This window comes from Cavia porcellus, unplaced genomic scaffold (assembly GCF_034190915.1).
Source record: "Cavia porcellus strain 051 isolate PalLab524CR breed Dunkin Hartley unplaced genomic scaffold, mCavPor4.1 scaffold_9, whole genome shotgun sequence".
Lineage (NCBI taxonomy): Eukaryota > Metazoa > Chordata > Mammalia > Rodentia > Caviidae > Cavia > Cavia porcellus.
The window spans coordinates 50,506,196-50,518,474 of NW_026947492.1; the positions used below are offsets into that span (position 1 = coordinate 50,506,196).

Below are 12,279 nucleotides of genomic sequence, written 5' to 3' on the forward strand. Positions count from 1 at the left end.
GATCAGAAGAGAAAGTGTTTCCCTAATAGCAAAATTATAGAATAGCAAACATAGAGAGATTATATAGCAGAAATTAAAAATCAGTTAGTGGCCTGTGACTATGCTCATGATGCCTGTAACGCAGACTGCTCAACTCAGTTAGCCTTGACTGAATGCGTCCAGCTGTTCCTCCCAGATAACACGTTAAGTCAGCCTGACTGCATCCAGCTGTGATGCCTATGTTTTCCTACCTAGAAAAATATACGTAGTTTTTCCAACTTGCTTCAAGGACTTCATTTCTGGGACAGACTGGCTCAGTTAAGGATGTGTTTCACTCTTTTCTCCACCCAAACCCTCTTCCCTTCTCCCTCCCTTCCAGGGTATTCCTGTCACATGGTAAACAATTCCTTTAGAAGTAAACCTGCTTAAAACTAGTCCACTTGGGGCTCTAAGTTTAGCTCAGTGGCATAAGCGCCTGCCACTGAGGTCATGAGTCCAATCCCCAGTACCCACTCCCCCCCAAAAAATATAGTCTGCTTGACAATACATGACTTAATTCATACAAGCAATCGTGTAATAATCTGCTATCAGCCATGTACTTCCTGCTTGCAAAATGTATTTAAACCCATGGCTAGTGATTTGGAATCCAACTCAGTTGCCTAGCCTGCAGGCATTAATAAACAAGTTGTCTTCCAAACTCCTCAATGCAGAACGCTTTCCTTTTGGTCCAGGGTTTTTCCACAACATTTCTGTCCAGGAAAGTCACATAGGCTTCCCAGAGAAGGTGCTGTGATAACTCAATCTTTATGGTGAGGCTCACGCGGAGATTACCAAACCCACAAGAAGAGAAATCATTCTAGACAGTGAATCCTAAGCATTTAGGAAAATACAACTTACTAGCTAGGGATTTAGAGGGAAAGTAAAGAAGCAGTACTAGAGGAATAGATGGTCATAGTAACATACCAAAGACTTGGGGTAGAACTTGAAATGATATCACACAGGAAGTAAGAAGTAGTCTGTCAGGTTAGATGAGGAAATAATATATCAACTTGGTCTCTGCGACAGATACACTGGCCACCATTCATAAATGGACCTAGGTGGGTTTAGGAGGACCAACTAAAAAACTAATTAATGCAAACTTGGTGAAAATCCTAATCATCAAGATGGCACAATACTTTAATTATTCTACATAAAAATTTTAGAGGGAAATTATTTTATTAATATTTCACTTTTTGCATCAAGGAAGCTATAGTTTTGGCTGAATTTCAAATTAGATTAAATTCTCATTTTATCATTTACTATCTAAGTGAAAATAGTCAAGTTTCTTAAACTGCTTAACTCAATTTCATAATCTGTAAAATGGAAATAATATAGCTTATTTGGGGTAGTTGCTGTGAGATTAGGATAGTATTTATAAAGATCTAACATTCCATAGTCAACTTGAAAAATTATATTATACAAATGTTTTATTTTAATTTGCTACAGTCATCCCTCTAAATGTATTTAAATATGACTTAGATTATACCACCTTTACAAAATCATTTACACATGACATTCCAAAGACATATTTATTTCTTTAAAAGGCACTTGTTAACATCTTCTTCTTAGTTTTCTATCTGTCCCTGTTGTGGTTTAGACTGGAATGTCCCCCCCAAACTTCATGTGTTCAAAAGTGGGGCTTTTGGGAGATGATTAGATCATGGAGCACTGTGCACACTAGTGGATTCATGCAAGTGAGCTCACAGCTGAGCATGCTGTTGGCAGGAGGGTTCTGATTGGAAGATGAGGGTATTACCCAGAAGGGTTTATCTCCTTCCTCCCCTCCCTTCCCCTTTCTCTATCTGCTTCCTGGCTGCCATCTTGTGAGCAGCTTTCCTCATCCAACCCTCCCACTGTACTATTTAGGCCTTAAATCCAGCCAACCAGGACTGTAACTGTGAGACAAAATAAACCTTCCAGTTGTGTCAGGTATTTTGTTGCAGTAATGAGAAAGTGACTAAGGTGGCCCCTAAAGAACAGATTTTAAAATGTTGGGTAGGAGAATGGAGAAGAAAAAATAAGCAGGCAGTTGCTAAATTACTAAATTATATGTTTTGTCTAAATCATTTAAATCATAGAATGACCCTTAAACTTTTTCAATTTGCCTTTGATTTTCCTCCTTATAGTTCTAGTCACCTCAGACAAACCAATTAAACTTCATATCCTTGAAGAATTATGTGTTCCCAGCTCAGCTCACTTAGAATTTCAAATGAGATGCCATATTCTCAGAGAATACTCAATTGTTCTTTTATCAACTCCTGTGATTTCCTAATATCAGTCATTCAGCTGCCTTTATTAGATGATTTCTATTCTTGGTAGGTCATACAAAGAAGATAAAAAAGACAAATCTTTCACATACAGAATTAACAGCCTGGGCTCTTGGCAAAAGTTCCTCTCAAAGGGCTTTTTGTCCCTCACAGGTGAATACCGCCTTATAGTTTAGAAATTACCTTGCAGTCTTAAAATACTTGTAGATCTGTGTGATAATCAGCATTCTGTAAATGAGATGCTGTTATTTAGAAAAGACTTGTGACCTTACTTAGAGGTTTCAGAATTAGTAAGAGACAAAATTGGGGCTTCAACTCAGGTCTCTCTGACTCTGGGTCCTGGTTTTCTAAAACACAGTGACCTGAAAAATGAGCCTAAGAAACTTTAATAAAAAAACAAGTTGTTCCAAATTTATTTAAAGATCTCTGCAACAGATGCAGCTATATAAGCTACAAACTGTATTCTCCAGAAGAAATGAAAGTTGACTTCTTCTCTTACCATGAAATAAAGGCAAGTTTTAAAACATGTCAGTGTTCAGTAACCACAAATGTTTTAAAAACCTAAAAGATGTATTCAGTTAACTCATGTTTACTGAGTGCCCTGCACTTCTGTACACATTGAGAACATGGCAATGAACACAACATCCAAAACCCTTGCCTTTGGGAGGCTGGTATAAGAGAGAAGGATGCACAGAAAACAAAGAACCAAATATCAGTTGTTAACAAATGTTGTTGAGAAAAATAAAATAGGGTGAGGGATTATGGAACATTGGAATGCTGTAATGGTTAACTTTATGGGTCACAGTTAATTTGACAATGTCACAGAGTGTCCCTGTCACAGGGATCAAACATTATTTCCCAGTGTTTCTGGGAGTTTTTCTAGATGGTATTAGCATTTGAATCAATAGACTCAGAAAAGTGCACAGCCTTCACCAAGGTAAATGAGTATAAGCTAACCTGAATAGGAAAAAAAAAAAAAAGAAGAAGAAGAAGATACCCCTTTTTAAGCCTACTTGCCCTCAAACTTAGATTGAATTGTACCATCCACTTTCCTAAGTCTTCAACCTGTAGGCATCAGATCCTGGGAATTCTTAGCACTCATAGTCCTGTGAGCCAATTCCTCATAATAAATCTGTGCTAGTTTAGGTCTAGAATGTCACCCCAAACCCTCATTCCGAGGAGGGGCTTTAGGATGGTGATTGAATCTTGGGGCCCAGGATTTATCAGTGGAATTATCCATGGAGTTCAGAGCTGGGTGTGCAGTTGGGAAGTGAAGTCTGTTATAAAGAAGCAGATCACCGAGGGTATGACCTGGAAGAGTATATCTCCTTCCCAGATCCTCCTTTCTCTCCCTGCTTCCTGACCACCATGACTTGAGCAACTTTCCTCTACAATGCGCCTGCTATGCCATTTCTGCTTTGAAACAAGCTGAACCATAAGCCAAAATAAATCTCTCCCTAAGTTGCATTTGTCAGATATTTTGTCCCATTGACAAGAAAATGGCTAACTTGGACAGAAAGCACTGTTCCCATATGGGCCAGATAATAGGAATATTCTGTACCTGGGTCATGCTACAGTTTAAATCAGGACATCATTTAAGCATTAATGTATGTACAAAATTTTGTTTTGGAATTTTTTTTTATTTTTTCCTAAGTAAATAGTATAAATTTTTTAAAAAAGAAAATGACTAAATCTCTTCAGATATATTTTGTTTCTCCAGAGAACCCTAATATAGATGCTAATGGAAATCAAGAAAGCTCATCAATGGAAAAAACTGAGGAGCTGACATGGATTCAAATCCAGGCTCTATCACATAGTACTTCTGAGTTTCAAGAGCTATTTAATTCACCACTGTAAGCCTCTATTTCTTCATGTCTAAGGCCTCTCAGGATTATTGGAGCACCAAGTAATGAACGCAGTGTCCCTTGCACAAGTAAAGCCTTCAATAAACATCTGTGCCCTGCACTTTTTCCTCCTTAGCATCAATCATCCTGCTCCCCATAGATACTGGCTTTATCAGAGCTCCTTCCCAGCCTACTCTCTCCCTGCTCCCTATAAATAGCTTATCCTCCCCATGGCTTTTTTTATGTTTTCGTATAAAAACATGAAAAAGAAATTTCAAATAGTAATAAGACAAACACCTATGTATATGTCAAATTAACAAATGCCTTAATTTTTAAATAAAAACATTGCAAATAAATTAATATTTATTCCCCTAGTCATATTCATTACTTTCTGTTCTTTCCCCTCAAAGAAAATTATTATGCTGAGTATGTCATTAATTCATCCAGTTTACTACTAATACTTCTACTAATAAGTATAATTTTACAAATTAGCCTATATTCCCCATTTCTGAAATGCAAAAACAACTTCATACAGGTCCAACTACTACTTATATATGAATTCATAAACATATCAAGAGCTATCATATTTTAATGCATATAAATGGCATTCTGTATTTATCATTCTATAGTTTACCACTCAGTATTTTTTGTTTGAGATCCATCTATATTTTTACATATATATGCAGTTCTTTTTAGATCAATATTTATTTAGGCCTCTTCTTTTTAATTTAGATTGTTTCCAGTCACTTTCACTATAAGAGCTATTTGTAGGTACATATAGATACAAAACTTTCTCTAATATATTGGATGGATAAATGAATGGATGGGTGGATATAGGTAAATAAATAAATTAGAATAGCTAAGTTGTAAATTACTGCTATGCAAATTTAAGTCTATGCTTTCTCCATTAGTTAAGTCTCTTATGATTTGGTATTCTGTCTTCTTAATACATTGTATTTTTTCATTCTAAAATTTCTGTATGATTCTTTTTTATACCTACAATTTCTTTAGTGAGAATACCTATCATCTCACTTATTACAATTATACTGGAGGCTGAGGATAGCTCAGTGGTAGAGTATTTACTATGTCTAAGGTCTTTTGTGTTTTATGGAAAAAATACTACATTTTTCTTTAACTATTTTAACACATTTATAATAACTGTTTTTAAAGACTTTGCTAAAAATATGGGATGCTTCACGAATTTGCATGTCATCCTTGCACAGGGGCCATGCTAATCTTCTCTGTATCGTTCCAATTTTAGTATACGTGCTGCCGAAGGGAGCACGACTTTGTCTGCTAAATCCAACATCAGGACCATCTTTTACTGACTTCCCTATAAATCACATTTGCCTGGAAGTTTTTTATAATATTTAATTTTTATATTAAAAGCTTTGTTATATGTCGATGTCCGCTCCCGGCCGGCAGGAAAGACACACGACAAGGTCTGGCGGTGGTCAGGCTTTTCTTTATTCTCTCCTTATACAGTCTGCCCCGAAGCCTCTACCGGTCCGCTCTCCGCGGCTCCTTCCGTGCTTCAGTCTGCCCCGAAGCCTCTACCGGTCCGCTCCCCGCGGCTCCTTTTGTGCTTCAGTCTCTCTCTCTCTCGGGGGTGGAGGCACTGGCTATATATAGGATTAATAGCTAGGCAGACTACCCTGTGAGGCGGGAACTTAGTGGGGTGATAAGAAACAGGTGCCACACAGGCGGGCTCGATGAGAGGGGTAATCTAGCCCAGGCTTTTGTACTTTCCCACAGGCCTCGCAATCACCGCGTCTGATGACTTGACAGTGCCACGGCTCCCAACAGTTATACTTTATAGAAGTTCTTAATTCTGTATCTTCCTATGAATAGTGCAGATTTTTCTTTTGTACAGTAGTGTGACTACTGATCAATCACCTTGAAATTGCATAGGCTTCATTTATGTTTGACTAGTGAATATCTGAGGAAAGCTTAAGGTTTGTAAGCTCTTTTAACTTAGTAGGACCCAGCCTCCAAATTCTGTCTTCCCCGTGGTTCTTGTCATGACTCTAATTTAGGCTTTGTTATGTTGAGTGTAAACTAGACCTTACTCCTAAAATGTGTCTTTCTGGATTCTCACATCCTCAGAATAACTATAAGATTTCCTTCCTGTGGAAGCAATAGTCAGTAGCTAATGGCTCCTAATCATGCTTGACCTTTAATATTTTGTTCCAGTCTCAACTCTATAGCAACTCCTTTGTCAAGTTTTTATATTCTCATTCTGCATAGGCTCAGTTTAAGCCTACGTGAAGGACTCAGACCGATTCATCTACAGATTTCTGGACTCCTACCTCTGCTCTGTTCCCTCCTGTCTCGTGCTCAGGCCCAGAGAATTCAGCTATTTCTGGTGCCTCAAAGTCTGATCTCTGTCATCCCGGTTATGTCTCTATTGGATCGCATGAATCTACAGTCAGAACACCAGCCCAGAGAGATAACCCATGAGACAAGAGGTCACACCCTATGTAATTCTTTCCCTTATGTATTAAAGAAGAAATTGACTTCATAGTCAATTGTCCAATGTTTGAAATTGATGTCCCTGTATAGTATTTTGTTCAGTTTTATGGTTGTTTGTGGTTTGAGGGCTAGCCAATACCAGTTTCTCTGTTATGGAGAAAAGCAGAACTCAAGTAATATCTTTTTTTCTTTGATGAGATAATTTCATAATTATAGAACGGTTACAATATCCATCAGAATTCTCTAGTTTGTCCTAATGTTAATAATTATATAACCAAAGCACAAGTATCAAAACTATTAAACTATTAAAGCACAAGTGTTAAAATTATTAAACTTTAGACATTATTCAGATTGCAACACTGTTCGACTTACGTCACTTTTCTGTTCCAAGATCTCACAAGGATCTCTTATAGCATTTAGTCATCATGTCTCCTTATATGGCATCTTATCTTCAAGTTGTTACAGTGCCTCAAACTCCCTATCTTTTCATAATATTGAGACTTCAGAGCACTGGCCAGTTACTTTGCAGGGCATTCCTCAATTTAGAATTTTTTGATATTTTTTAGGATTATATTGTAGTTATACATTAAAAAGAAGACCATCACAGAGGTGACGCATCCTTTCTAGTGTATTTCTGTCAGTGGGTCCCTAATCTCAAAACATTACTGGTGACATTAAACTTGATCATTTGACTGAGACGGTGGCAGCTAGGTTTCTACACTGTAAAATTACAATTTTATCTTTATAACTAATAAGTATTTAGGGAGATACTTTGAGATTATGCAAATATATTGTTTCTCCTTAAATTTTCAGCCATTTGTTTAGCACCTACTTATGAATAGTGTCTGCAGCCAACGCTGTGCTATTCTAATAGTAATTTTCCATTTCCCTTATTACTTCTATATTAATCAGTAGGAATTCTCTAAGAGAAAAATCATTATTTTTCTCCTGTTTCATTAATAAATTTTTAAAATTTTTATATTGACCAATATAAAAATGGTATATGGTATATGATATATTTTATGGTATATGATATATTTTCAAAAATTGATCAATATATATATTTAATATATCAAACTAATTAAATATATATCATTTATTTTTTAAAGTTTTTTCCAATTAGTTTTTAATCTACTCAAATAATATTGGTATAAATATGATTTTTTGCAAAGGAAAAAGGAACTAAGAAATAATTCTAAGAGAAAAATAAGAGTAAAGAATTCTGTCATTTTCTGAATAGTTTCTACATTAATCACTGATTTGTAATGCCATTTATTATTTATCAACCAGCATTACATATTTTGAGCAGCTTCTGTAGTCCCTCTTCTGTTTTACTGACTGTAAGGAATCTGCAGAACATGTCTGTCAAGAACTCCTTTGCCCACCAGGCATGGTGGTACACACCTGTCATCCAAGCACTCAGGAGGCTGAGGCAGGAGGATCGCTGCAAGTTCAAGGCATACTGAGCTACAAAGTGAGTTCAAGGCCAGCCTGAACTGCATAGTGAGATGTTGTCTTTAAAAAAAAAAAAAAGAACCCCTTTGCTTCTCAATTCTGTGAGTTGATTCACTTTTTGGTGTAACCTCTCTCCTCTGGCTTTTTCTCCTCTGATCTTTAAGATGACATGTTCAATCATGACTCAGTTTCACCTTTTGGCTGAAGTGCTCATAATCAAATAACAAGTGCTTCTGGATCTTTCAGTTCTGATCTCAAGAGAAATGGAAATACTAACTGACCCAATCCATCATAGATTCTTTTAATTTATTAATCATAAATTTTAAGTTAATGCTATTTGGTTAATGATTAGCCTTTTATGTCAAAATTGTGATTTTTAAAGCAAGTCTCTCAAAATTATTTTATGAGTGTACAGTCTCAAATATAGCCTTCAAAAGTAGCAGAATGGGATGAATAAAAGTGTAGACTCTGAAGTCAGCCAGAACTGGATTTGACCCTGTCCCCACCGTATTATGTGTCTTTAACTCTTTCTTCTTCTTTATCAGAAACCTAGGGAATCTACTACACAGTTTCAGAATTAAATATTATATGCAAAATATATATGGTGCTTGGCATTAAATATTAGTATTTATATTATGTAGCAGAATTCTGTTAAGAAGACTCAGATTAATGAACAGATGATTTGTACTTAGCTTTAAAATATTACAGATCTTTCCAAGTCTTGTGATCATCATCTCTTGCAGACTCAAGGCTTATTTTTGCTTGAGCAAATCACTTAATGTTGTTTCACTTTAGGCACAAATATTTATCATAGCCTCTCTGATTGGCAGTTTTAAATAGTGGGGTCCAGTTAGTCCCACAGGCTGGAGTTCACGCCCTTGTATATAACTTCTACCCATCAGTGTGGGTTGAACCTCTGACTTGTTTGTAAACTGTAAACTATAGCAAAAGTGATGGAGATTTGTTTCAAATTTAGGTTACATTTTTGAGCCTAACTTCCTACTTTCCCTCCCATTCATTGTCTCTCTCCTCTTTGTCTCTCCACTCTTGCTCCTCTCACTTCCTCTTCTCCCCTCTTTCCTTCCTCCATGCTTTTCCTCCTCCCTTTCTCTCCACCTGTCACATAGTGATTCCTCTATGAAAAATGGCCCATGATAAGGAATTACAGGAGGCCTCCAGCCACTAGCCAATAAGGAAGGGAAGCCCCTGATTCAACAGCCAATGAATAACAAGATGTTGCCAATGGCCTCATGAGTGTGTTTCCAGAGAATCCTCAAATGGTTCAGGCTTCAGATGGGCCTGGTAGTATACATCTGTTGGAAGGTAAGACAGGAGGATTGTGGCAAGTTCAAGACCAGCCTGGATTACATAGTGAGATTATGTCTCAAAAAAAAGAGAAAAAGAAAAAAATGTACCTTCAGCCAAAACCTTGACCACACACTCATAAGAATCCTAAGTTACCAACGGACCACAGACACTGTGACATAATAAATGTGTGTTGATGTAAGATAAGTTTTATAATAATTTGCTATGCAGCCACAGATAATAAAATTCTCTTCTTTGATCACATTTTTGTTCACGTTTTTAATATGAAAAACCAAACAAATAATTTAATTTTGAGCTAATTAGAATTAATATCTGAAGTGATCAAAATCTTTAGTCATCTAACAAGATCTGTGTGACTCAGAGATGTGTGTGATTCTTAGATTTTAAAAAAAATCTTGAGTCTGAAAATTTTTCATTAGAAATAAAGCATATATTTTAAATAAAAGAAACAAAGGTACATGATTGGAAAGTATGTATAGTTCATGAAAAGAATTAAAAGCAACAGATGTGGGCCTAGGGATTTAGCTCTGTAGCACATGCACCTGCCTGGAAGTCTGAGGTCATGAGTTTGATCCCTGATACCAAAAATAAAAATAAAAGCAACATATGGGCTTGGTAGCACACAACTATAATACCAGCACTCAGGAGGCTGAGGCAAGAGAATCACCATGAGTTCGAGGCCAGTTTGGGTTATGTAAGTGATTTCAAGGCCAACCTGAACTACATAGTGAGAGCTTGTCTCAAAAAAAAAAAAAATGTTTTTCATACTGACCCCAGTATTATTCTCAAGAAATAACGATGATGATTAATACACATTAATACAGATGATTATTAAAAATAAATTCTATAAATTTTCATGTCTTAAGAAACACATAGTCAATGATACAGAGCTACTGCACTTAAAATAATAGTGCAAGATTTTGATGAATTTCACTATCGGTAAACTCCCTCTTGTCAATGAATCCAGATATCTTAATAATTCATCTTCACTGAGTGATGTTCACTGCAGTTGAGACTCATTAAGAAAAGCATATTTTCCATTTAGAAATAGAAGGAAATACAGGGAAGGCGTTAACAGGCCATTAGATGACAAAAAAAAAAGTCTTCAGAATGCTTGTAATCTTTCTTTAAGACTCTGTTTTGTTTTACATATTTCAAAGTAAATCACACTTTTGTCTTATTTGTTTTACTTAGAGAAAAGATTCAGATCTTTAAAAATAAAAAATATTTAAAATTTTCTTAACTCAAAATGTCCCTGTTTTTAAAAACATATTTTAAAATTGGGAGAAATAAAAGAGGTTAACAATACAGAAAACTGAGGGGAAAAGGAGATGATAGTGAACATTATTTAGGTTTCCTGTGTTTTACATACATTATCTCTGAATCTTTGTAGCTTCCTGTGCAGTGATCTTACTGTCCCTGTATTAGTTTGTTAAGGCTGAAACAATGTACCACGAATTAGTGGCTTAATCAGTGCCTTAGTGTTCTCCAAGAAACTAGAAGTTTAAGATCCAGTTATCAGCGGGTTGATTACTTTCTCCTCCCCTGAGAGGTGACCAACTTTTTCTGTGTCCTCACAGTCACAGTATTAGTCTGTTCTCAAATTTCCTCTTCTAATAAGGACATCAATCACATTGGTTAGGGCCCACCCCAGTGACATTTTATTTTAATTATTACTGTAAAGACCTTATCTCTAAATACAGTCACATCTGAGGTACTGGAGTTCAGGACTTCTGTACTTGTATTTGGGCAGGGACACAAAACAGCCCATAATAATTTATACTTTGTAGATGAGAAAAGGGAGGTTCAGAGAAGTTAACTCAGGTCTCAAAACTTATTTTGATGGTAATTATCAGGGCTGAAATGGAATCCAGAACAATTTATCTTCCCACAAAACTAAACTTTCTCCACTAAGAGAAGTTATAAAAGACAAGAAGAATATAATCTGAAGCCTAAAATCAGCTATCAAAAATGACAAATGATTCCAAACACAGGTATTGCCATTTCATTGCAAAATAGATCAAAATTCTTAGTTCAAAAGAAAGCAATCTGGGTTAATTTAAGCAGAAATGAAATTCAGAAGAATGTGGGCCAACTCGTAGACCTGATCGTAAGTTAAGCAACAACGATCAGGAAACAGAACCAAAGAAAGCTGAGCAGCCAGAATGATGGCCAAATCGCTCCCAGTCAGGCTTTGAGAACCACTGTTGCTACACCCTGGTACTAATGCTGGCATGCGGGCATATTACCACTACCTACCCCTGGTACTCCTGTCCCCACCTCTCCAAATTCAGATCTCCATAGCTTCTTTCTTTAACTGGCTTCAGAGTCACAGCCCCAAACTGAAGCATCTGGTTAGCCCATCCTCGGCCGTGTTCCTACCGGGGAGCTGGGAACAGGAGGAGAATCTGCCATGTTAGCTTCCAGTCCAGGAATGAAAGATGAGAATGTGTGGATATAAGACAGCATAAATGTGCCCTGCAGCGACTTGACAAAAGTTTTAGTAATGATCAAAATGGGGATAAAGCAAATTATAGGCCTTCCACACAGAAGAGTACCAGCTTTAATCTTGTAATGACATCAACAACACTGCAAAATATCAGTGGATGAACATGAAAGGAGACCTGAAAGGAGAAAATAATATAGAGGCCAATGCCTATATTTTTAGAAATTATACTAAATTTGTACCCCCAAATCTGAGCGCAAATTTAATACAACACTCTAGAAATGTGTATTTTAGAAGCCATGTAACAAAAAGCACAATCTGTCTTAAGAAAGCAAAACTTACTCACTAGCTGAGTTTTCATTCAACCCAAGTGCTGGGTTCTAGAAATAAAAATATTAGCATAACATAGGCTTTGCTGGCCGAAATATTACAGTCTAATGAGGGGAGTGAC

General features: G+C 36.5%; 1 non-coding gene across 1 annotated transcript; it reads right to left on the bottom strand.

The window, feature by feature from the left end:
* Positions 1-5,307: 5,307 nt before the first annotated feature.
* On the bottom strand, positions 5,308-5,414 carry LOC111756396 (U6 spliceosomal RNA). The gene has a single exon (XR_002790880.1). It is a non-coding gene; the product is annotated as a U6 spliceosomal RNA (small nuclear RNA).
* Positions 5,415-12,279: the final 6,865 nt, after the last annotated feature.